This window comes from Poecile atricapillus, chromosome W (genome assembly GCF_030490865.1).
Source record: "Poecile atricapillus isolate bPoeAtr1 chromosome W, bPoeAtr1.hap1, whole genome shotgun sequence".
NCBI lineage: Eukaryota > Metazoa > Chordata > Aves > Passeriformes > Paridae > Poecile > Poecile atricapillus.
Window position 1 is genome coordinate 56,547,310 of NC_081288.1, and position 24,049 is coordinate 56,571,358.

A 24,049-nucleotide genomic window follows, 5' to 3' on the forward strand; every position below is an offset into this window, starting at 1 on the left:
GTTCCCTATAAAATACAAGTTCCTTTTCCCCTGTATTAAACGGCTTGGTCAAAACTCCTTATCCATCACTACGGAAGATAAACATACATATTATAGATAAACCAAATTGAATAATAAAATGGTGCTCCTCACAGGAAAGCTGGAAAATTTTATAGATAATCTGCTGCAGGTGTTGCTCCTTTTTATCAGGAGGCAAGGATAACTGTGGTGTTATGTAGTGAGGGTAAATAACAAACATTTTTCAAGAATCACACATGGCAGTCCATTGTTAAAGCTGAAAGTTGTTCTCAGTATGTCCTGTCCTCTGCATAATTTTGTCATGCCTGTTGATCCTCCCTCTTTATATTGGTTCTACTTTAAATGAGCTCTGCAAAAAAACTTGCTGTCAGGTCTGGGAAATATAATGCAACACCTTAATTTTCTGTATTACAAAATGTTCTGAAATGCTTTCAGAGGGATCCCAGTTTGTGCATTGAGTCAGTTGGAGTAATTAGGGCGTGATGCAATTGTTTCTTTATGGGCCTGAAGCCATCCCAAGAACCACAAAGGCTGATTTCTTCCTTGTGAAAGGTTGCTTTAACCCTTGGCCAGGTGGGTGTCATGGTTTTTGTTCAAACACTTCGACTTCTGAGACAAATGGAATCACAAGGCCTGAAGTTACTCCACTCACAGGACTGCAGGTTAACATGTGCCTCTAAATATTTAGGAAGACCAAACATTGTTTGAGGAATGTGATTTTGGTTGGGGTTTTTTTTTGCTACAGAATGATAAAAAACCATTCACAGTATTCTTGATGAATTAGAATCTGAAATTATTTCTTTTGGCCAGCTTAATATGTTGTTATCTTCCATTTTCCTTCTGGAAAATTTTGGCCTTTTCACTAGTTCAGTTCCTTGAGGAGCATTATTTTGGACTGCTGAGAAGAAGAGCAAAAATCTCAAAGCTATTTTCTCTCAGACAGTAAAAGGAAGTCACTTATAAATTTGATGATTTGTGCTACGTGCTTCTTCTTGTTATGATTACAGTAATTCTGCATTTTAAGAGAATTAAATAAGCTGTGTTCATAGGCACATTTTGGATGTTATGTTTCCAAACACTTGCCTGCTCTCACTAAGGTAGCATGAACTATTATTGGTCTTTCTGACTATTATGGTAAAATAATTTTGAAAATTGAAAGGTGCTTCGGGGGTTTTGAGTTCGCTTTTACTTCAGAAGATCTCAGACAGGTTAATGGGGAGGTTTCTGCAGGTTGTCCATGTAGAAAAGGTTCATGCACATTTAATATCTTTTCTCAGAAGCCTGCAGTGATAATTTTAGGTTCTGATTTCTTTCATGAATACTTGAATTTATCAACTAAAGACAACACATTTACTCTCTTTGTAGCTCTTTTCATGCCCTTGGCTATTAAGGTATAGGAAGGATGTGTTGTAGTGATCCAAATTCAGATCCAATTTTAAGCTGTTTTGTCAACATTTCTGTTGTCTTCTGTGTAAGTATTCTTACTACTGTGTAAGCATTCATGCTAAATCTTCTTCTATGCATGGACTGGGAATTCTCTTTCCTACTTTGCAAACATGCATATTTTTGCTTTTTCTCTAAAAAGGCAGAAAGGACTTGTTACATACTTCTCCCCAAAGATCTGAATGGCCAGTTCCTTAAAAATCATTTTGTGACCCAGGATGCAGGCATTTTTGTGCTCCCTCAGAACACATCACTAGCTCAGATAAAAACCTGACCTGAATAGATATGTGCCAGGAATGTATCACCAAAGATTGGAGCCTAAATAATCAGAACACATTGAGGGCTTTCACTTTTTTCTTTCTTGGTTTTTCTAATAAATATCAATCTACCCTGATGTCCTTCATTACTTCTAGATTAGCCAAACCTTCTTTACATAATTACTAGCAAATAGTGTGTGTCATATCAGTTGATACATGAATAAACACATGTAAGTTCAAACAAACAAGGGTCTTCACAAACCTGACATATAAAATGTTCTGGCATGAAATATTTTTGTAGCAGCATTTCATCCTGGTTTTTTTTTATTTCTTGCTTAAAGAAGATTCTCCATATTCCAAATACAGCAGGCCTGAATTTGTTATTGATTTTGTTTCATTTTCAACTTTGGACCCAAGCTGTTTAAACAGATTACTCCCTGCTTTTATCTGAGTCAACTTCCTCATGCCTTCATCAAAGCAAAAGAGATTATTTGACTTTCTGTCTCATAACACAGCATTACAAGAGAGTCATATGTTAAGTGACAGTGATGGATTCTGTATTAGGAAATGGCCATTCTGTCTGCATGTAAGTCTCTTGTAATAGTTCCCCGTCAAAGACAAAAAAAAACCAAAAAAACCCCACCTCATTTTTATTTATTTGTAGTCTATTTATTAGTATTCATTACAGTTGTATTTACTCGTAACTGAAGCTAGTACATTTCAGAACTAGATTAGGTGAAAGTGTTTGGACTGTAATAACAATGTGTAGGCATAATATGTTTCTATCCTGGCACTGGTCCTGTACTTCACTTTCTTACTCCTAGGCACACAGTAGTAGTGAACTGACTAATACCTGGCAATAGAAGGACACTTTCTCTTCAGACTGACTTACAGTGTGGTTTTGAAATTTAATGGTAACTAGCACCACCACAAGCTTTTGGCACAATTACCTTTTCTGGTGGGATCAGAACTTCTTATCCTTTATGTCTTATTAATAAGTTTAAGATGGAGATAGCAAGTTGAATAGGTACTCAGTTGACTAAATCTGTGGAAAATACTTGAAAGACTCTGCTGGGAACATACGGAACTCTGTCTACATTTACCTTTCAATTGTCTCTGCAAGAATAGTTGGGTTATAGGTGTTGAATAGGGGTTCCCTCAGCAGGCAAATCAACATGGACAACAGCAAGTGCTTTGGACATACATAGCATCATCAGGGATTGCAGTGTTGATTGACTGCATGTGCATCTCTTTCTCTGTGCTCTCTTGGGCTTTGTGCTCCAGGCTGAATAGGTGAAGTGATAAAATACCACTGTAGGTTCTAAAGAGAGTTTTTCCTATAGAGGAACAATAGATATTTCCTACCTTTATGAAAACTGTGGTAAAAGGTCTTCAAATGACATCTCCCAGACACAGTCTCAAGGCTTGGCTGAGCAGACAGGGAAACTCTTCCAGGGCTTTCATGCAGGAGGCACATGACTTGTGAGCCATGCAGATCTGTTAACTCCATGATATGGCCAGGCTTCTCTTTACATTGTGTCTTCCTGAACAAACAGTACCTTACACAGAGACCTCAGTGTCAGCCTGAAAAGAGCAGCAGTGCAGGTGATCTTGTGCTGCCTGCACTAAACCCCAGAAGCCCACCACAAATTTGTCCTCCAAATGTTAGTTAAGGATTCCTCCCTGTCCTGGGAGGCCTGGATGGCTTGGACTGGACCCAAGTGAAGGAGGGAAGTGCACAGTAACAGGAGCTGCAATAAACTCAAGAATGTACAGAAATAAAGCATACTCATCTGTTTAATTTTTTCAGGTTAGCCACTTGAAAAGAGCTGCTGCAAATGATCGAGGCACTTGAATCTACCGAGGGAGCGTTTCTGATATGGCTCAAAATGGAACACTGACTGGTTGTATTTCTGTAGGAAAATCAGTCCAAGCCTGAAATTGCTATACTACTGAAAGATGATGTGCCTCAGCATTTGCTTAGGCTGTGTATAATCTAACATATGGACACACTGCAGTCTTATTGGCAACCTGCAGTAGCTCTAGATATACTTCTATACAAAAATGGAGCAGCAGAATTTTAGCAGTAGTTATTGACACCTATACATAAATGATGATAATTACTTAATTCATAATTATGCATCTCACAGGCAAGATTCGTAATAAAAAGTGATAGTACTAAAATTAGAATATCAGTACTGACATTGAATTGCTTTTTCTGATAGTGGTCAATAAACAAGTTAGGAAGTAACTAACATTTTTGCTGGCCAAATTACATCTGGTTAAGTTAATCACAATTGGCATGTGTTTATCCTCCATAGCATCTCTTTGCTGAAATTTTTGTGTATATACAGAGAATGAGATACAAATGGACCTGCAGGTATTTTGTGTTAGTATCAAGGATTTATATATTTTGTGATTTTCACCTATACCAGGTAATGGTATATAAAAAAGAATAGCAGATGTGATTATAATGATCTGAACAGGATCACTCTTAATGATATACAGCTACCTTCCCATTTTTTTGTCAAAGCCTTTCTCTAATATGAATGCCTAGAACCTTATTAAAAATCTGATCTCATTAGGTACACCATCAGTATTAAAACTGTGTATCCTAAATCTCAGTCATTTAGAAATGATCTGCACATGAAAAGATTAAATGAGGGTGTCACCAATTAGTATAAATGTCTTAGTGGAACAAAAAATGACTTCAAAGAATTTGATAATATATTTCGGTTTTCTGATTTTTTTTCTTTTTTTGTCTGAAATACTACCAATACTTTAAACTTTTTTGCATAATACTGGAATATTTGAAGCTTTTTTATCACTTTGGTGTGCAAACCAAATGTAAGGGGAAGAATTGAAACATTTAAAATTATTTTAAAACAATCTCTTTTTTAGTTTTTCAAGATGAAGTGATTGACAACTTAATGTAAAGTCTTAGGCTGCTTTTGGTGTTCTGCCACACCAGTTTGTTCTTACTTGTGCAGTGGGATAGAGTTTGATGCAGCATTTAATCCTTTTACCCACTCCATGGTACACTGCAAGCCTTCCTATGAAAATCCTGTGATTGTGTTTGTATTTCTGTAGGAAATTCTCATTTCTGAGCACCTTTGCTAGTTGGTTTTGCCCATATCACAATCAGATGGTATCAGGTGGTGCTACAGAGTCCGGTAAAACTTGAATTCCCAAATTCCACCAAACTGGTAAAAATCTGAAGCCTCAAGTCCTTCACAGAAGGCTCCCTCCATCATGTGAGGAACATTCCAGCCTCAGGATGCTTTAGTCCAAGGCAGGTTATCTTGGAGGAGCTGGCATTTCCAGTTTCCAGTCCTCCTCCTTTGGGTTGTGCAACATCTGGCAACCAAAAAATGTTTTACTAAAAAGTAGCATTAGAATAGAGTCACATGCTGTGTCAGGAACAGCTTAGAAAGAAAGCAAGTATTGTATCCTCTTGTGTGCAACATCCCTGTGCTGTGGCCTGGTTTTCCTACTAAAAGATGCAGCATGTTTTTAAATTTGGATTATTTTGGTGGTTTTGGTTTTTTGGTTTTTTTATGCAGTGATTCTTAGTTTCCACAGAAATTTAAGCAATCTGAGGCTTGTTTTGGCCACTCTGCAAAGGACACTGCATAATTCAGACATAAACCTTTCTCACTAGGGCACTGCATAGTGAAGATATCTGTCAATTCCTTATCGCTGCTAAACCTCTTTCTGTTTTCTGCTAGAGTAGAGAGCAGGGAAAGAGCAGTACATTAGAGCAAATGGTATATTTTTGTAATACCATGTGTATAAATATTGGTGCGGTGGTAGTAGTTTCCATATTAAGTGCCAGCAAAAGTTTTTCGAAATCTACTTCAGAGCTGTAGGTCCAAAAATGCAGGGTAAGGCAAAAAGGTGAATAAGGCATTTAAATGGTGAGGGTTTAAGTGGAGAATTGAAGGGGAGTGGGGAGGGGCATAACCACAGGCTCATGTATTGCTGTGGGAGCACGAAAGGGCCCAGATGTACTTAAAAAAAAAAAGTTTAAAGGCAAAAGGCTTTTTTTCCATCTCAAACTGTATCAAATTCCTCCCTCCCATAGCATTTGTAAATCTTCCAGTATTTTTAGAAATTATTGTTTTATGAAAAATGTAACTATAGATAATGTGTATATAAGATAAATTTACACAAAATTATGTCATTTTCAAAGCTAGGATAAAAGCCATTACTGCAGTATGAAAACACTTTTCTATCTCCTCTAATAATGTTTTCCACATCTTTCCATTTGAAAAAGAAGTGAAATGTGTCAGCATGAGGAAGCTGTTCATACTGGTTCCCAGCTGTGGATATGTCAGTGGAGATAAATTCATGTCCTCAAACATTACCCTTTCCTGAGTACCAATTTGCACACACCTTAAATTGCACTTTGACAAAACTAAAGCTTTCCAAGGTGCTCATCTGCTCCCTCAGCAAGGTTTTGAGGTTTCACAGTGTTTGTACAAGGAGGTTCAAGGCCTATGTGACTGAATAAAAGTAGCCCACCTGCTGTAAATGGCAGTTTTTCTTTACTTTTCTTTTGGAGGAGCGGAGGTCAGGGATATATACTTATTTTCTTTGTTGGTGCAGATTTTCCATGCCCTTCCAGCCCTGCTCCTGTCTGCTGGCCAGCTGGGTTTAGTGGCTGGTGGCTGAGGAGCAGAATCTGCCTCTCTGAGCAGAATTTGCCTTTCTGATCAGACTGGTCAGTGCACTTTGCAGGAACCTTCCAAAGATAGAGATCTAACTGTTGTCCTTGAGTCACTTTTTTATAATATGTACCAAATCTGAGTAGGCTTTCATTCAACTTGGTGTCCAAGGGTGAATTAAATGTCCTTTCTATCAGATTTATTTATTCCTCAGCTCAGAAAACTGGGAGGATTATCCTGCCTCTTCCCTCAAACCATCATGTTTTGTGTAGAGTTTAAATGACACATTTTTGTGCAGGTACAGGGAAAAAGGGGAAAAAAACTCCAAGAGTTCTTTCTTTATTTATTAATTTCCTGTCACCCTAAAAGCTGTTTTTGCAAACTCTTTTGCATGTTTGCTTTTGTAAGAGATACGTTTATATGAATGTGCACTTTCTTGGTGACTTCCACAAGGTAGGAGGACCCTCTGTGCTTTTGCATCACGTACTGTACCTTGCTGAAATTACCTCTGGGTTATTGTAATGCCAGCTTTCCATTAACTAACGGACTATAAAAAAATATTTAAATTAAATGCCTATGGGAATAGTAAATGACAAACTTCTTGGAATGTGAGCCTTGCAGCCCAATCTCCCAAAAGAAGCGCCTGCAATCTGGCTTTATAGCTGATACACAGCTAGCTGGCAGACAAAAACCTTGCTAGGATTTCAATTTACAGCCTATGATACATAGGATTCTTTCTTCCTTGTAATGCTTTAAACTGAAATTGAATTTTAAATTAACTTGACACTGTGCTGTTTTCAAGTCAGATAAATAACTGTGTTCCTTTTCCCTTTTCCATAATATATTTGATATCTTACTATAAAGGCTTTTCCTGAATTGACATTAAAATTATACATTTGTCTGTCCTGACTTTCCTTAGGAGAAAAAAGTGAATCATAACTATGTAGCTGTAAGAAGTATTGTTTCCACTTTGACAATTATATAGTTTCATAGTTTAGGAATTTGCCAGTTTTATTTCTGCTGCTCACTGTAACAACTTGTGGTTTATTTCTGCATTTTCTCACAAAGCTTTGATCAAAGAGTGGCCTTCAGAATTATGTTCTTTGAGCCTTCATGCATGTAGGCTCATTTACTTTCATTTACTTCATCAGAAGACCCCATTCTTCACTTCAGGACCCCATCTATACCTTCACAGTGTTAATGAAACAATGTATCAACATTGTTTTGGAGTGATTGCTTCAAATGTGCTTTTGAGCTTTTGCAGTTTATTAAGCTGTTAGACCTACACTGTGAAGGTATAAATGCTTGTAAAACACACCAGGTAGTTACAGTGTGGTCAGTGGTATCTTAATCTGACACCTGGTAGCATAAATGTTTGTTATGCTTGATAGACAATGCCACCAGGATGAATATTATAGAAGAGTTGCCTTTAAAAAAGGTAGATTGATTCAAAGTATTTTACAGAGAATTACATAAATGCCCACGTTTCTGAATGTGCTGTGTAGTAGAGGAAGAACATTTACATTAGAACTGCTTGTGGTTTGTTTTTGCTTTCCCTGATTCTCACACACTTAATTGAACAAACCTTTCTCTTCAAACTGTATCTCAAAAAGCTTACACTGAAGGACATACAGTGGCAGAATTTACAATGTTAGCATGCTGAGCAAAATGTATTTCTTCTGTTCCTGGTAAAAATATGCCTAACACTATGGGTTCCTATGTGTAACTTAAAATAAGGTATTGAAGTGCATCCCTCCCTCCCTTTTTCCCTCAGGAAAGCATTCTCCAAACAGCTCCCACTTTGTACCTTCTGGCTTTCAGCAAGGCATTAGCATTCCAGAAAGAGTTTCACCAGCCCCTAGGCTTTAACAGTGGTTAGGACAGGCGGCAGAAGGAAAAGCTACCAAACACTTTCCCTCTTAGGCTTGGGTCTTGACTTGTAACCAGGGGATTTTGGGAGTGCATTAAAGAGCACTGCTTTTGTTGCCTGCTCTTTTCCCATTCCCTTGTTTTCCGATACCAGTGTGACCAAAAATCCTTTTTTTTTTTTTTAATAACCAAGCACAGTAAATAAATACTCGGAATATTTCATATTTCTGAATGCATTAACAAAGGAGAAAAAACACACCTCTGCCTTAAACAGGACAAGAAGTTATGCAGACCTCCCCAACTCAGACAGAAATTCTCCTAGGGGAAGGAATGCCACATAATATTGGAAAGTTATAATTTTCTCAAATAAGAATGAAATACCAGGGCCTAAATTTGGCTGCTTTTCACTGTTTTATAGTCCAGTCATCTCTTCTCTCTGCCCACCCCAAGCCCCACACTTCTCCCAGGTATTCAAATGGAAAAGCTTTCATTCCAAGGTATTTGCACAAAGGAGGCATTCGGCAGCAGAGGAGATTTCTTCCAAAAGCACCTTAGTGTGCTATGATCCTTCCCTGGAGCTTGGCTGGACGTGCTGAGAAAGGGCTCTTGCTCCATACCCTGTGCAGTCACAGTCCTTTGGGTGGACACTGTCATTGCACATTCTGGGCCATGTGCCTGAACGTACCGAGGCATATTTGTTTGTGTCTCTGCCAGCATATATGCCAAAGAGATTATGTTTCATATTTCATCCCAGGGAGAAGAGAGCCTAAATGGGTTTATCATGGAGTTTTCATTCACTCTGTCATTTCTCCCTTCTTTATAGTTCATTGCTAGACTTCTAATTTTTCCCGACAGCAGTGCACACCCCTGCAGCTGGCCCTGCATAATGATTCCCTCCTCCTAGACTGACGAGAGTGGATGCATAAATCTACTGCCATCAGGGTGCCTCCTTTAGCAGACACTGCCCCCTCTCCCCCCTAGAAAAAGATCTGTCCCCTCCCCAGCACTCTCATTTACCACCTACTACTGTTCCCTGCTGAGGCAAGATGCTGTCTGTGACCGTTATCCTGCCTATGCTAAACATCAGGAAATGGCTCTTTTTGGACAAAAATATTTCTTTTTTTTTTTTTTTTCTCCTAATGATAACTATTAGTGAAAATTGGAGTGCCTTTGGCAATTGTATTTGATGCAAATATTACAACATACAACAACAAGCTCCTGTGAAAGCCAAGGGTGGACTGATTGTTTGAATTAGGAGCTGGAGGGTGAGAATGACTGTCAGGAGCAAGAATTTTGACCAAAATATTGGTCTTTAGGAGGTCTTAAGTTAGAGATCCCTATGTTCTCTGAGGCCCTGTATTAACTCAAAAGGATTGCTTTGAACTATTGAGTAAGGGCAGAAATGTCAAATCCAGGGCTTCCCAGCTGCTGAACTCATCGAGCACATTGATAGTTTATAAATCAGACAGGACTTGTGGACCCTTTACAAAGTATTGTTTGAAAATCTCTTCTTTAGCCCTCCATCCTTAGCTGTAGCAGTGGAATACTGCAGCTGGCTAAAAATCAACTAAATACTTGTTTAAAAGGCAGCAGTCTCCGTTCCTGTTCTGAAAAGAAGGCACAAGGTGAATATGCAGTGTATGGCAAGGGCTTCATCATTCTTTGCCAGCAGCGAAGGTATAGGTAAAGGTCATCCCCTTTCATCTTCCAAGAGACTAATCCACAAAATACTAGATTTCTCCGATAGGTATTTGGTGTTAGCAACATGCTGATAGTCTGATATTCATAGTTGCTTTTAAAGTTAAATTATTATTTTTCCTCGGCTACAAGTATTTGGCAGTTTTCTCTGACGCTGTCCTTACGATGATTCATACTGCAGTTATTTTGAAGAGATGGATAAACTACAATTGTTTATATACAAACAGAAGATGGTATTAGCTGCCAGAAAAGAATCTCACTAATATTTGACTTGTTAGGTTGCCTCATGTTTCATGTTTTGGCTAAGAGAGAGCAAGCTTAAAATTAATTGAGAAGAATTTCTTTCTTTCTGAGTGTGTTCAAAGCTAGTGGTATTTTCTCCTCTGTAAATGTTGGCAATTGATTATAAAATGTCAGAGGTTTTAGCAGTGTCAGCGACCTTCATCTATACAGCTGGAATAATAGGCAAGACTTGCTTTAGGACACCCTGCAGTTGCTGACAGGTTTTGTTGCATCTGCAGCCAACTCTGTATCATTAATGAGGGAAAAAGGGTGGATGAGGGAGTGCGGATTGTAAATGTGAGAGTGCTCACTCCACTAAATTTACTTGAAAAATGATCATTTTTTGTGTCCAATGCCATTTTGTACTCTTCATGATTTTCTAATTAAGCCTGGAGGGCTGTGGATCGAGGCTTTGATATGAGCAGTATCGACTGTCCTCTTTCCAGAGAAGAGAACAAAGCTTCCTCACTGTGCTACTGGATGCTAACTGATGAACTGGTTTTTCTTCCTTGCCTTGGTTACTGCATATAATTAGGAATCTCACTCTTGTGACTTCATGTACAGAACTGCATCCTTTCAGTAGACCTGCCTGCCAGCTGCCCGTCATGCACAGCTATTCCCAGGATCCTTAAATTTGACTTTGCATGTCAACTGTTCCTGTTTAAACAATGAGCTTTGAAGCAAACTGTGTGCCTGCTGAAGAAAAAGCTCTTCATATCTAACAGTCTCTTTTAGACTCTGTCTGAGGCTAAGGTTCAACTTTAAAAGCGGTCATAGTGTTAATTTGAAATAATTTTATTAGAAAAGAGAAATTCCTGTGTTTCTTGAAAAACTAAAGAAAGAATATGTAGTCACTTGCTGGGTAGACCCATGTGAGTGGTTTTCTGAGGGGATTACCCTTTCTTGTCTCAGTGTTCCCTTGCAGCAGAAGCAGTGATAGAGTCTGATGTTGCTGGGGTTAAGAGAAAAGGCATTTTCAGTTCTTGGAGAAGGGTAAAGGAGAAGACAGTGATGACAGAAGTGTCAGAACAACAGGAATAAGAGATTAGAGAGTTAGATTTGAGGAGAAATTTCCAACCCTGTATGGCATTCCTTCACCTTAATGATGGGAAAACTGTTTATTTTTTATTCCAATATCTTGTCTTTATGGTATTTTAGGACTGGAATTTCTGTACTTCATTCCCTGGATATTTTGTCTATTAAATAAGGTCTCTGTTCCTCTCCAGTGAGAGCAGGTACACAGAAAAACAAAAACAGATCTTGCTGCATTGCACAAGGGTGTTTTTTTTTTTGTTTGGTATTCATCAAGAAGCACACATGCTTAAGAATTTTTGGGGAAAAAAGCCTCAGAATGTTTACCTTCCAAGAAACTGTTTGAAAAGTTTTACTGTGGAGTAAACCTGTAGGCCAGCTGAAGGGTTTGATGCACAGACATGATGGAGGTGGCTGGAAAGTGGCTGTGATGTCCTGTGATGATCCACAGGAGATGTGGGCTTGTGGTGGCCTTGGGCTGTGGCACAGGGAGGCGTTACTGGAAGGTGGTGCTGGCAGGGAGAGGTGTGGACCGTGCCAGGGATTCCACTGCTTTCCCTGCAGACAAGGCTGACAGCCATGTGACGTGAGAGCTGATTTAAAAAATAGTGTCCTGCCTTCAGAATCACAGCTAGAAAATATATTACTGTAAAGTCGGAGTTTCTTTTACAGGAAATAACACCACTGTCTTTTACCCCAGTTCCTTCTTTAGTGTTACCTAGTGGAGGACTTAGGAAGCATTCTCTTAGTTTTCTTACCAGGCTAGTTTAACCTAATTGCACTTCAGATCCTTTCAGTTTGTGACGTGTGACAAGGTACTTCTGATAATTTGGGATTGAAATAACTTTTAAGGAGTTTTTGTGTATAAAATGCATATAGATTTGGACTGTTGCAAGGTTCCTCATTGGAGAAGATGCATACAGTAAAAGGGGTGGCAAACATGAAAAAAAAGGTTAGCTATGTTTCTGAAAAGCACAAATTAGCCTTTGTTCTCTTTGGAAAAAATAATGGGATAACCGGTTTGGAAGGGGCCACCAGAGGTCATGTAGTCCTACAGCTCAAATCGGGGCCAGTAAGATCAGCTAGCTCAGAACATATAAAGGATTTAGCAGTTGACTCTACATAGCTCAAAACTTAAGAATATGGTCATAAGTTTCTCAGGATTTCTGAAACAAACAAACAAACAATTGTAATATGTCTCCTTTATCTTTGTCTTTCAGAAGTAAAAAAAAATAAAATAGGGAGGCTCAAGCTTTCCTAGTTCTTTACTATGCATTTCCTTTTATTTTTAGATGGACATAAAAATTTAATCAGGCTAAGCCTTACTTTCCATACTCAATTATTCCTCAGAAAGTTTAAATAAGTATAGATGTAGGCATTTCAAGAATATGCCCCTAGAAGCTAATTTCTGAAGCAAAGGGAAACTGGAAGGTGACATTGCTTTTGAAAATTGAGCCTTAATAAAGGGCTTCATTTAGTCATCCATCCTTGAAAATGGATGGTGAAATATGTAAGGGTTGAGAGGGAAACGGAAAAAACAGAGATACAAGAGAATGATAGCAGATGAAAGTACAAGGTAATTTAAGTCCTTGGTTAATGTTCCTGTTTGAAATCAGTCCTGGCTGGTCCAAAAACTGACAGCTCAAAACAAGATTCTTACCGGAAAGTGTTCTTGCCATAGTCTGGGCTTTAGCAGGTTTGTTATGGGGCTGCTGGTATAATCTAGAAAAGTGATTTCTCCAAGGGAAAGTTAGGATGCTCTCTAGACAGCTTTCTAGTGCCTTGCATGTCCCCAAGGTATCTTGAGAGAGCACCTTCAGTGGAGGAGAGAAACATGCTTGTCAATAATGGCAGCTGCAATGAGTTTCCCCTGCTATGAGGTGTGTTGGGTCCACAGCAGTCAGGCAGTGTGAGCATCCCTCGCGGTGCCTGGGCTGTGGAATGTGCCGCTCCTGCACTGAGCTGAGCGCCTGTCTTCTTGTTCCAGGTGCGAAGAGTGAGGGGGACAGCCCAGGGCTCGGTTCTGGGGCTCAGCCAGAACCCCCAGGAGCGCAGCTGAACAAGAGTAAGCACTGACACTGCCTTGTCTCTCTTGAAGTCCCAGAAGAAGTGGGTTCTTGTTTCCTAAGCTGTGGTGTGCACACGGATTTTTCATGTGAATTTTCTGTTTTCAGGTAAGCTCATTTTTCCCTTCTTCTTTAATACAATAGAGTTTTCTAAGTGCAAAATTATATTCTGATTCTCTAGACAAATTTGTTGCTATTTATCAAGACTTTCAAACATTGCTGGAGCATTTAATAAGTGTTTATTGCTACTAATGGAGATAAAACTTTTAGGAGTCAGTCTTGCAAGAGGCATTAAAAATTAGCAAAGGAAAAAAAAAAGTAAGAATAGCTTGGCAGAGGTTCTGTATTCATAAACCTATTTATAGATGGTGTGCTGGGTAGAGGAGCAGGTTTGTGCCTCTGCCAGCAACATGCTGCAGCCTACTGCTGTGCTTGTGCTTGCCCTAATTTTGCACTTACATTCTGAGTCTCCCAGGGGATGCTGAGCAGCTGTGTGGCTGACCTGAATCTCGAAGGTGTGTGGGTTTGACTGTGACTCTGAGGATGATTGGAGAGATTTGATCAACTCCTTTTCCAGGACTTGTTCACATTGATTAGTATGTGTTGGCTTGGCAGGTTTCTCAGAAACCAGCACGTGAAACCTTCTTTATTCTCAAGCGGCCAAAGAGATCTGAAGCAAGATTGATAGAGGGGTTGCATGGTTCTCGGTCTGTTCTTCAGCTGCAAAGTGGTTTAAATCCATTTTGGCAACTTTCTGAGTGTTTGTGATGCTCCTGGAGGCAGTACACTGAGAGCTCTGGTTCCAGCCTGGTGCAGTCCTGGAGGGGAAGGAGAGAGGCTGGGATCCTGTGTGCCGCCTTCCTCACAGTTACCAGTAATAATTGTCCACAGACTGAACTTTTTGGAAGCTAGCACAGCCCTTCCAGCAAGGGAAGCACGTGTCTCCTGCCCGGCACCAAAGAAAAAGGAAACAGTGGGAGGGGAAAACAAAATTTAGGAAGAGCCAAGTTAAGGAAACAAGTGTAATCTAGTGTTTAACATCTGGCCTCATGCCAGTTTGGGAGGGGTTTTGTTTAGGTTTTTTTGTAGTTTTTTTGTTTTGTTTTGGGTTTTTTGGGAGGAGGGGTGTTGTTTGATAGTTTTGGATGCTTCTGTGTTTTGAGTTTTATTTAAAAACTTAAAAACAAATGGGGAAAGGAAGAATCAAAATACAGTTTTCCATGCACATGTGCTGCAGAATGAATAAAAGTGAAAACAGCTGTTCTAAACCAAAACTGTACATTCTGCATTCACACACTCATTTATGTACCTAAAATCATGATTTTTCAAGATGTAGGAAAAAGCATGAAATCACAGAGAAATAGTCACTATTTAAGCTTATTTAGAAATGCACATCAGGCAAGATGAGTATCACTGAGGAACAAAGGTGGGTCCTGTGGGGGATGCAAAAGTAAGAAGTGGACTCACTGAAAGCAAGTAATTGCAGAGTAATTTTGCTGTGGAATTTTAAACCAATTATGTGAATAACAGAGCACATATGTTCTGAAAGTAGTCAGAAGTGGTTTTTGTGGGTATAGCTAGCATGGTTTCAGAAAGCCTCTGCCTGGCCAGGGTTAGTGCTCCCACAGCTGAGATAACGTGAGTGTTTGCGTGTTTGGCTGTACATCATTGCCTTGCTGAAAGTCAGCCTTTCTCAATCTGCCTCTCCCATGGTAAATCTTCCAAAAAATGTACAAAGGTGTGTCGATAATACCTAGTGCCTCAGCTTGTTTCTATGTCTGACTGGAAAGTCTGGTGTTCAAAAGGTGCTTGATCTTATATTTTGCAATTATTAAACGTTTTGATAAGCTGCATCAAACTACATCAAATTTTACTGAAATTACTGCGAATTTCACATAACAGGTCTGATTAAAGGTGCTATTTCAAGAAGCCTTCACTAATCTAGTTGTTTCATGAGCTCTGTTCTTTTGAAACAGAGATTTGCATCCTTTTGCTTTTTAATAAAACGAGACAAGTACTAAAAATCCACATCAGCAGTTTGGCTGGAGCAGCAAGGCATGTGGCTTATTGCTCTCCAGAACATGGAGGATATTAAATGTGGATATTAATTTTCTTCTTTCTTTCATCACAAGGAAGATAGAAATGTTCACACAAAAAGGGGAAAGCAGTTTATGGGATTCTTCAGCATTGACTTTTGTAGTATGCAACTGGGAATTTTGATGCCTAGTGGATATGAAGTGTTTCCTAATGTTAAATATATGTTAATAAGTATAAATCATGTTGGTTGGGTTGGGGTTTTTTTTTGGGGTTGATTTTGTTTTTCTTTTACAACCATTAAAGCACCTACAAGGTAGAGCACTTGACAAGTGAGGCAAAACCTGCGAGATCTCTGCTAAACTTTCTTCTGTTTCTAGGAGGTTTCAACAAACCTCCTTTATCTTTGAAGTTTTCTCTTTAAGTGGGTGGCCAGTGTAAGGATTTCTGCAAATTCATTTCATGTGAAGGTTTTGTCTCTGAAGTTGTTCAAGTAAGCATAGCTGCAAATCTGATTCACTTGTGTGGCACTGAACTTCACATGTAAATCGTGCTTCTAGTAAGTCAGTATTGTGCTAGGAGGTGCTAATGGCTGCCATCAATCAGGGCTGGAAAAAGTTGTTCCCCTCTTCTCCCCCAGATTAAATGAGACAGCAATTAAATGCCCTTTTGTTGCGTGATAGCTGAGACAATGGAAATCAATGTCCAAAGCACAAAGCAGAGTGGCAAGTCCTAACTATAAACTAAGCCATGTGTCCCAAGGGATTGGCATGTTGATTTGCTTACAGCTGAGAGGGTATATGAAAGGAATAACTGGGGAGTGTAGACAGCAGGAGAAGCAGTAATGCTCCTTGGACCGAAGCCAGAAGGGAATATTTGCTGGGAGACTTCTCAGTCGGGCTGTGCTGCCATGTTTTTGCCTCCATGCAACCTGTAATAGGCCCTGGTATAAGATCATCATCAGAAAATATGATACCATGCTTACTTGTGGAATGTTTTTTTATGCTGGTCACTTGAGAACGGACAGTATCTGATCTGGTGAGAAGCTTACTAAAGTAAACTTCACCTTTCAGCTTTTTTGAAAGTGCTTCAGCTGGGAAGATGAGCTTACACTCCAACAGTGCTGTTATTGCAGTGGTTTAGGTCCCTGGAATAGCATTTGCTACATCCTGAGAACAATATACTTTGTTCCCAAGTGCTTGATAGGTGCAAAACTTACTCTTGCATTTCTCCTAAATAAAATTGCACTGTAAAGAATCCCAGTTTGCTCATCCATTTCTTGTAGGTGCAAACAATGCCTCCAGACTCTTAAACCACGAGATACTCGTTAACTATTGTCCAGAGGACATGAAATCACTTAGGTGGCTGAATGTGTTTTGCCTGTCTTCTTCCCTCCAGACCTGCTCCAAAGCTCATTATGTCAATGGGACACTTCCTTTTGACTCCAACTCACAATTCTGCCTTGGCTTTATTGCCTGCTGAAAGGGCCTTGAGTTACACAGGACTGCTTTGTCTCTAATATGTGTGGGGTTTTTGTTTTTGTTGGGGGTGGTTTTTTCTGCTTTTGTGCAAAATTGTAGATGCATTGAGAACAACAAGCCATTGCATTTACTAATGGCAGAGCACTCTGCTGTCATGCAGCTCATACGCTGTTGGCAGAGACTGTAGCTATATGATGCTTTGCAGCAGCTGGGTTCAACTGTGAGAAAGCCTTTTGCAAGTTTAAGGCTTGGAAGAAAAGTTTCAGTAAAAAATTGTAATTTTTCTTGTGCCTAGAAAGTGTTACACACAGATGACCAGAGTCATCAGAAATAATACTAGATTTTGATCAAAAGAAAGTTTATCTGCTTGGAGAGCTCTGTATTGTATTTTTTCCTGTGGGGTGCTGGATCTGTTACAGCTCTTTTGAGGGCTTGAACAAGAGAAAACAAGACTACCTGTATTAAGAGGTCCACAGAAATCAACAGGCATTAGGAATGCACTCATACAAAACCTGTTAGTTGGTGTTCCTTGTCCTTATTGCCCAGTGATAAAATGCAGTCTTTTCCTTGTGTGCCCATCAGGGAGGCACTTTTCAAACTCATGTTCTACTGCACTCAGATTTATTCTTTGGCGGTATTGACAGTTTCTGTGAGTGACACACTTCACAGTCCCTCTGTCTTCATTCATATCAATTCAGGTGTCCCCCTTTTTTAGCCGTGACTTGCACCTCACTTCTGCATTAGGTTCTCTATTAAAGTAAAACTGAGAGCCAAGGTACCAGGAGAGACTCATTTTGGGTACAGCAACACACTGACACATTATATATTGTTTTATATTTAATTACTATGCGTGCAATTTTGAATAATCACAATTAGGCTTTTTTAAGCATCTCCCTCTATATTGCAAGCCTTCAGCAGTTCAATAAAGCAGAGCCATTGACTTGTATTTGATGTGTCCATTACCTCCTGCAAATGCTTTGGAATACAATGGAATAGCATGCAGACTTCAGAGCTGTCATGACAGGTATTAAGAATGTGTCAAATCCCAGTGATGACTGATAACATATCTGTCATTTGTGATGGGATTATTAGGAAGACGAAAGCCACTAGGAGAAAGATACTCCAGAAAAGAAGGGGGGAGTGGGGGGGAGAAGACAAAAAGAGAGAGGATTTACTGTTCTTTAGAGCTGCCTGGTATAATTAAGCCTTGTCTAGTCCATAAACAAATCTATTAACTTTCTGTATGGTTTGGCAGCTTATGCACTTCAATGCTGTTGCAGTAATTCCATGGAATTTATGTTTCTCTTTGGTGGATAGTTGCACTATAGGTATTGTGGCTGTGAAGAAGATTCTTGACCCACCTATACATGGAAACAGCTATTGCAAGAGTACTGTATTTTTTGTCTTCTAATCAAAAGTTTAACAGAGTACCATAGAAGAAAGAATTCAGAGGTCACATAAAATATTTTTTGCATGGGAAATTATGTAGAACCAAGAAAAGAGAAAAGTCTGCCAGCTCCATTTGATTTGTGTCCTTGGCTAGCAAAAGAAAGACTGTTGGGGGGTTTTTTTAAGCCTGAATGTGTGTCTTCTGTGAGTGTGGAAAGAAGGCTGAGCTTCATCTCACTTGTAAAACTGGGTTCTGCTGAATGAGTCCAGTGTGCCTAGTACACAGACATTTTAAGGTGTTTCAGGCTGAGCCATAAACACATCCAAGATCTACAAGCAGTTAAACATTAAGACAAAGGAAGCATATTATCCAGCTGCCTTCTGGTATTCAGGCAATGCCAGAACAGAGTTGATCTGAGTTTCTTACTGTTAGGATCTCTTTGGTACAGAAGTATCCCCAGGAGCAGCTAAACAGTTATCAGATATGGCCCCTACACACACAGAGATCAATTTTGAGGAGCATGGTGGATGTCAGAAGAGGGGGAGACTTGAAGTTCAGTGAACTGAGACAGCTATTCCTTGCTGTCATGTGCTCCCTGAAATCCCCTTTCAGCAGGGATTCATCAGCCTTTGGACAAAGACTCATCAGTGTCCAGTTCGCCCCTTTATCCTTTCTGCTGATTTATCTTTTAGCCTTGTATGAAAACAGACCTGGTCTTATCTCTGCCCCTTCTCCAAACACAGCCAAGGTGCTCCTCAGCTCTTTCAGAGTTCCAGGCTATCAAGAAAGCAAAGGTAGTGGAGGTCAGCACTCAAGTGGGTACTTGGTATGGCTGCATTGTTGCTGGAGGACAGCTGCTCTGTTGGGTGTTCAGCCAGAAGGCCCTGGTGGCCACCCCTACTTGGATGCTTGGAGAGAAAAGGCTGCTCTGAAGGTGAGCAAAGGACAGTCTCAGGTTTGGGAAGCGGAGATGGAGAGAGAGAGACTTCTGTGAAGACCAAGCTGTAGCTGTTGTGTCACAAAGTGAACAATATTTGATTGATGTTTGAGTGATCATTGGTATGGGAGAGACATACAGTGATCTAGCCAAAAGCCAAATGCTCTCAGGTAGTTTTGGACCCCATTCCTCACAGTCACCACCAGCAAATCAGCTGACCTACACTGCCCATGTCTGCCTGGTGTCACACAGCACAGGCAGGCCAAGCCACCCTGCTCCAGATGAGCCCTCTGCTCTCCTGCAGTGGTGCGAGCTGCCCTCTGAGGCAAGGCACAGCGCTGGGGGTGAGTGGCCAGCCCCCCATCCCTGCTGAGCCTGTGGCAGTGGCTGCATGGGCCTGAGGGCTGAGCAGCAGGGCGAGCAGGGATCCCACCGTGTGTGCTCGCAGCAGGATGCCATGTGTGCTCCATGGGGAAGAGCAGGCACTGGGGCCGTTGCAGCACGCCCATGGGCTCACTCCCTTGCTTACCTCATGGAAACTCACTCACCTGCCCAGGCCCTCAGGAAAGACCTTTTATTTTTCCCATCTCTAAGTGCACATTCACCCCACCCACAGAGGCTGGCTGAACAAAGATCGAAGTGCAACCTGAAGCAAGGACACCAGCTTTTAAATGTGATGCATTGCAGCTTAATTAGTTTCCCAAGGTAGAAGGTAATTCTCTCAAGGTCCTCATGGCAAGCATCCCAAAACAGTGGTTGGGGAACCCAAAGCTGGTTTAGCTTAAGGGATGTTAAAGGAGTCTTGATTTTTTTTTTTCCTCCAGAAGCTGAACTCAGCATTTCTTCACAGTACCTTGAATTGTACACCCAGAAACCATTAATCATACTCTAAAATCTTGGCTTCAACTTCCCGCTTTAATATGTAGGTGATTACCATACCGTTTGTTAACATGTTTAGCTGGCTGACAGTACCTCTGTTCATACTGCTTAAATTTGGTTTTGAAAGAGGAAGGACTGTGGAGAATGGTGATGCAGTGGAGAGCCTTCCTCCACCGGTCTGAGGTTTGATTTTGGCCCCAAGCAGATGCCACACAAATGTTGATATTTATTGATATATATTGGTGAAAGGCAGTCCATGGTGCCCAGCTTTCCTCTTCAGTGGCAGCCCTTTAGTGAGGACACTGGTGCAAATAGGGACTGCTGGCAACATTAACTTTTTTTTTTTTTACCCCACAGTGTTCTCATTGTCTTTTATATACTCCCATATTTAATTCATTTACATTCTGAATGGTTTTTCTCTCCCAAGAAAGGACTACAGTAAAGTGCAGATGAGCAGATGAGCTTGGAATATTCCCTGAAGAAAACTCTTCCTTCCCTACAGTCCCTCTCTTTCCCCAATTCATTATATTTTGTCAGTTTAAGAGAAGAAATGGAAAAACTTGTCTGGGAGCTATTGAAGAAGTTGAGTTGAGACTCAGTATTTTTGGGTTTTTTTTTAATTTTGCTGCACATTAAATGTCCTGAGATAACACAGAAAATTAAGAGGTTGAGGGAGTCACCCCCAAAGATCATTGAACTTTCAATAAAATTCCTTTGAGTGTCCAAGATCAACAGTGCCCTGCATGGTCTCAGTGTGCTCAGTATTACATATGCTCACACTTAGCTACAGTTCAGTTCTGGATTTATTTTTTTATTTAGTGGTTGGATTAGAACCATGCTTTGAAAACCAAACCAAATCATGACTACTATCCAATTTAAATACAAAAGAATATGTTTAACCTGAAAAGAAAAAAACAGCTTCACAAAGACAGACCTTTGTTACTCTAACTCTTGAGCTCATTGAACATTTGAATGAAAACTGATTTCCATGTTTGTTTGGACAAAGTAAAACTTAAAAAAATTAAAGATATCAGCAGTGCTTGATGGTTGCTCTTTGGGAGAGGGGATCTGCAAAGCAAAATATGGCAAAATTACTCTTTGCTCATAATAAACAAGTCTAATAGGAGATCTCTGTTTCAAAAATATGTAATTGCTGACATGAGGATGTTGGAATATTTTTAGTGCTGATAAAGAAAAGAAACATTCATTGGAGTTTTGCTAATCTTGAACAAAAACACATGTTAAGCTCTGGTTGCTCTGCTCTGGATGGTAGCATTACAGTGTGTATCAGGAAGATTTCTTTCACCTCTGAGTTTCCACCTTTAAAAGTTTTATACTGTATTTAGAGGTGACGGAATGAGAGAGAAAGAGAGTTTTGGTAATAAGGAAAATACACAAGGGTCTTTGATAAGACTTTTAAGGTGGTGTTTGCAAATTGAAGTGTTGCAGCTAAGCTTAGGTAAAGCTAAAAAGATTGTATTAATTTTAATTGGTTGGTGTATATGTCATTCTGCCAGTCCCATCTCAGTCCATCTCTAGTTTCCAATCAACTGGCACCTCCCTGGTTAGCTGGTAAATGATGGAAAGTGGCTCTGTGAGCAATTCTGCCATCTCCTCAGTGGATCCCTTGGGTGGATCCCATCCAGCCTCATGGATTTGTGTGTGTAAGTGGTGTAACAGGTCAGTCACCATTTCCTCCTGGATTGCAGAGGCTTCAATCTGTTCCTCATCCCTGTCCCTGAGCTTGGGGGTTTGGGTACCCAGAGAACAGCTGGTCTTACTATTAAAGACTGAGGCAAAGATGGCATTAAGTACCTCAGCCTTTTCCTTGTCCTTTGTCCATGTGTTTCCCCCTACCTCCAATAAAGGATGGAGATTGTCAATCTTAGTCCTTCTTTTGTTGCTCATGTATTTATGGTAACATTTTTTATTGTTGTAGAACAGTCATAGAAAATATTTTTAATGTGCTGAAAGCACATTAGAGTATAAGTCTATAGAATACAAATGTCTTTTCCTCTGACCTCTTAGACAGCAATTGTATTGAGAAAACATGAATTAAATGGGAACAATATTATTGATTATGACTTGAAGTTGCTTTTATCATTGTTGCTGTTGTTCAGGTTTCCGAGAAGGAATGAAAGAACCTGCTTAAAGATGCTCTCCAAGCACTCTGTTTAAAGGTGGCTCTTTGTTCATAGCTGCCAAAAAGTATCAGCAAACCATAGAGAAAAAAATCCCTTCTTTTTATTTTAGACCCTTGAGTCTTGATGCAAAATGGTTTATATTAATTCACTTCCTAGTTTAGTTTAGGTTTAGCCTGGGTTGTGAGCCACCAATATGTTACGTGCTTCTATAAATGGACTATGCATCCCTTGGTAACACCTTGAAAAAATAGTAATTTGGGGCTTTTTTTAAGCAGCAGGCAGCATCCAGCTTCTCAGATCAATCAGTACACCCCTTGTAAATCTTTTAATTTAAGTTTCTCATGGACTAATGGGCTTGAGGTGGCGTTCTCAGACACCGCTCACAGTCCTCTCCATCCTGTACCTTATGTCAACATTTCTACTTTGCATGAATGCATGTAGCCAGGGCCTGGTAAGGAGAAGGGAGTGAGAGAATGTCACACATCACTAAGAGCAACACAAATGCTGTAGCAAGCTTTAAAATGGAGGGAGAGTATTTAGAAAAGTGACAGAGGGATTGGTTACAGCTGGACAGGAGAGCAAATAAAAGCAATCTGCATTTCTGCATGACATGTATTCAAATAGTCTGACACATCAGAAAACAACAATTCATAACAGAAAGGGAGGAACAGTAAGAAGGGAGGAAGAGGATGGGTAAAAGTTTAGCAGAACTCTTTGGAACAGGGACATTTCTGCTGTGTAGAGCTTGCCCTAGTGTAACTTTCTGGAAACTGTACAGGCTAACACAAAACTATTTTTTGAGTTTAGAACAGAACAGAGAATTGATTATGTCATGGCATGTAGCATGCCATAACATAAGCAGGGCTTCTGAGGAGACAGAATTGGTTTTGTTAGGCCAAATTGCATCATTAGGGAAGTAATAAGCAGTAGGGCTCCAAGCCTTTTTAGAGGGACTTGACTTTCTGGACTCTGCATTCAAAATCTTGTCTTTGGTCTACAACTTTTCCATCTGCCTCATAATCTTTAGATGGTGGCCTAATGCTTAAGAAGTATTGTGTAGCTTAAAACTTATTTTTTTACCCTGCAGTTATCTGTAAGGTCTGCTGTAGAATCAGCCATCTGTATGGTTACTTATATTACTGCATGTTTCATATCTGGCATGCAAAAAAATATGTTTATTCTTTTCCTCCTGGTGTGAAAGCCATTCTCAGTCAATAAGCTGTCAAGCTACCCTTTTGTCATCACTGCCTAGTTGTGTTCTTTCACATCAAGTCTCCTGAATCTTGCCAGTCTAATGTGTTAAATTCTTTGACAAGAATGCTCCAGTTTGGGAGCTGAGAGCTTTGCTTGTTTTTCTTCATGAATGGAAAGAAATGCTTCTTGGTGAAAATACAAGTACAGTAGAAACTGAAGAATCCAGGTTTTCTTCATAATCAGCAGAGGAAAAATGAACACTTTGGAGTATTATCCACTGCAGCCCTTGAGCTCTTCACCTTGAGAAAAGAAACTGCATTCTCCAAGTGCCTGGTTTTCTCAGCTGATAAAGAAAGGTTAGTTGGCTCCCTGTGAGAGCTATTTGCTGTGCTGTGCTGTTGCTGTGGAATATTAGAAAAGATGTGATCCAGAATTCTGGTTTCAGCAATGAAACAGCTAAGCAAGGACCTGTGTCTCTTCTCCCATGTTACTGTTTACAAATAAAAAAATAAGTGCCAAAAACTATTTAGCTTCTGCCTCCAGTTCACATGGCAAAGTTGATCTGGGAGGTCCTTTCTCCTCCCCTTACCCTGTTTGTTTGGGATTTTTTTCTTGGAGGCAAACTTGGCTACAAAAAGATTGCTTTAAAGTTTAAATA

The 24,049-nt window shown here is 39.9% G+C and overlaps 1 protein-coding gene across 4 annotated transcripts in view; it reads left to right on the forward strand.

The window, feature by feature from the left end:
- LOC131591825 (plexin-B2-like) overlaps positions 1-24,049 on the forward strand; it is a 252,128-nt gene that overhangs the window by 66,506 nt on the left and 161,573 nt on the right. For all 4 annotated transcript variants that reach the window (XM_058862904.1, XM_058862907.1, XM_058862906.1 and 1 more), the window contains one exon: positions 13,254-13,440. The gene's annotated coding sequence lies outside the window, so the exon portion shown is untranslated. The remainder of the gene's footprint in view (positions 1-13,253; positions 13,441-24,049) is intronic.